The sequence below is a fragment of the Coptis chinensis genome, chromosome 4, assembly GCF_015680905.1.
Source record: "Coptis chinensis isolate HL-2020 chromosome 4, ASM1568090v1, whole genome shotgun sequence".
In the NCBI taxonomy this organism is placed as follows: domain Eukaryota; kingdom Viridiplantae; phylum Streptophyta; class Magnoliopsida; order Ranunculales; family Ranunculaceae; genus Coptis; species Coptis chinensis.
The window spans coordinates 15,449,055-15,451,905 of NC_141459.1; positions in this window are offsets into that span (position 1 = coordinate 15,449,055).

A 2,851-nucleotide genomic window follows, 5' to 3' on the forward strand; every position below is an offset into this window, starting at 1 on the left:
ACAGTGGGAAACACTCAGACAGAGAGAGTGCAGCAAATGCTGGTCACCCAGAGTGCACTCGAGTAAATGAGTCACACTAATGTTGTTCATTGCTTAGAAAACTTTGGACATTTCAGATATTTGAAGGATATTTGTGCTAGCACTCAAATTAGCTCTTCTGATGGCCTTAATCAAGTTTTGTTAATTGTGGGTTTATAACCTAAAATTCATTTGATTTACCTCTTGCAATATCTAAACATTATCAATCGTATATGCATCATAAAAACTTAAAGGACAATGCAAACGAAAAAAAGAAAAAGGTCAATCCATACATATTGCACATTTGCTCTAAAAATTGCAGAATAGTATAAGAGCATTAAGCAATAATTTTGCATTCTTTTTTTTCTTTTCCTTCCAAACTTAGCATCATCAGTACTAAACGACTAAAAATATATAATTCTACTTTCAAGTAGTCAATAGCTATTAGTAATCTCCCATTCACTTAAAGAAATGGACCCTGAATCAAAAGACCATATATCGTTATGTCACTTCTGTGCTAAATGAGTTATGAGTTATGACACTGTCCCTCCATTTCATTTCCTCGAATCATCACAGGTTTCTAAATAAACCAAATTGGAGGAAAAGTAGAATAGAAATGAACGCCAATACGACAGTGCATGTCGTCGTGGTCTTTGAATCATTTCGGAGACAGTACTCGATGAGTCGATGTTGAAGTCTTTTATGTTTTAAGTTTTTAATCATTTCAGTATTTCACTGTCATAAGTTACAAGTCACAATTCGTAATTGTGAATTTATACGGTATACTTAATACTTGTGTACGTAAATTAGCAGCTCCATGGGCTGGTACAATGGTACAAGTCTGACCGGTATTCAAATTGGACGGATTGAAGACTTGAAGCATGGATTTATTACCCCTGTGGACTCTCTCGTACGTTGGCTTTCACCATCATCATGTGTTGTTCTTAATTTCTGATACCTTCATGAATGTGAGTGACATTCTAGCTATTCACCACCTTTCGTACATCTTCAAATTGCGAGGACAATGCAGCAATAGTTTTTCTTGTCTACAGTCTACTAAAGACCAAAAGAGACACACACTTTCTCACAGTCAGAGATCTAGGGATCGTCTTGTTCTAGAACAAGTTGCTTTTTTTTTATTGACAGCTACTGTCAAATACTTCGTTCACATGATAAAATTTATCTATTTTGTTCTTGGGGGAAAACGATATTATACATTGATTTGTGGTGTGAGGTGTCCTCTAATACTCTTCTCATTTAAAATTACTCTGTTTTCTTTTTATGTTTTCAACATGTCATGTCTCTTCAACTAAATTTTTTGACACAAAGCTAGCTAGTGTCGGCGTGTGGCATGCTATACTTTGCGAGTTTGCGTTGAACATATCGCCAAACTACAAATCATCGCCGAGCAAACAAGCAGTTATATGCAGGGCATCCGGGATTGTGTACTTCTGAATGGAGCACCCGGCAACTTTGTATATATATATATATTTAAGCACTCCAAGTCATTAGTCATCAGAGTGGTAAAATAAAGTTTCACGTCGGCGTTTAAAACTGGCCAATTGTAAAGGCGTGTTTTTCTTTTACATACAAGTGAGAAAGAAAAGGGATTTGGATTTAGAAAAGACCGAATTCGCTAAGGAACGAGCTGCCTGTCTACGTATCTTCTCTTAATTCTTAGGGGAGAGAAAGATCAGATCTCACGTAGTTCATGTAGGTGGTATTTATAGGCACAAGAGAGTGTTGATTTTCGAGACACGTGTACTCTCTTGTACATATGTAGGGTGGAAATTATGAATGTGTGTTAGGTTAGTTTTGGTAGAAATTGTGTGATAATTGAGAGTGGGTGTAGTAGCTCATATTTCACGGTGATTGGAAGTATAGGTAAGGCTCTGATGATGATTACATCTGGATTAGGGATGGTGTCTTTATTCAAACGTTCTCCTTTAGGTCGTTCATTCGTCTTGAGGTATTCTTGAGCGAGCTGAAGTGTACCACCTACATGAAGCGAGCTGCTCAAGACTCGATCTTGGAGGTCGATGACACGAGTTCGTTATGATCTCTGCTTATGCTTAACGCGTGCTTAATATTCCTTAATGGGAATATTACTCCTTTACACAGCCCCCTCTCAGTAGATTGTGTTGTACATTGAAGCGATCTGACTGAGAGAAAATCGACAGTGCGTGTTTTGCATGAGTGGAATGGTGAGCTGGTGTGAACGGACTAGACTGGCACACCGTAGAGCTCGAGTCGTACTATATGACTTCTTGACAGGAAATAAAAAATGGCACGCGGTTTGTACGTGACAGAATCATAGCAGTTGCTAAAGAAACGTGTTGTCGCATTTTTCGGATTCTTGAAAAAACAGGTCCTTGAGACACGTGTGTGGGCTAGGGCGTAGGCTGTTATCATAACTTTTTGGTAACTGAACGGGCGGTTGCACAAAATCAAATTTGGGACAACTGAAAAGTTATTTCCTATTTTCTTCTTTAGCAAAACTGCAAGCTAGGATTTCTCAGGTGAGTGTTTCTACTGCCGCTGCTTTTCCATTTCCAGTTTTCTTTCTTCTTGTTCAAGTGCAGTGTGTCTATTAAGTAGGTCGGTGTTAGGTTTTGTTGTTTAAGCTTAGGTGTTTGATAAGAAGAAAACGTAAAAATATCTGACTGACGATACTCGATCTGAAGAGGTTCGAGAGGTCTCTTTAAGTTGTGGTGAGTATGAGGAAGATAAGAAAGAGTCAGTGAGTCTTGACAGTCAGTCTAAGCATGGTGAGGTTGAAGTTAGGGAGGATGAAGGTAGTATACAATCTGGCTTTGTTGGTGATGTGGCTAGC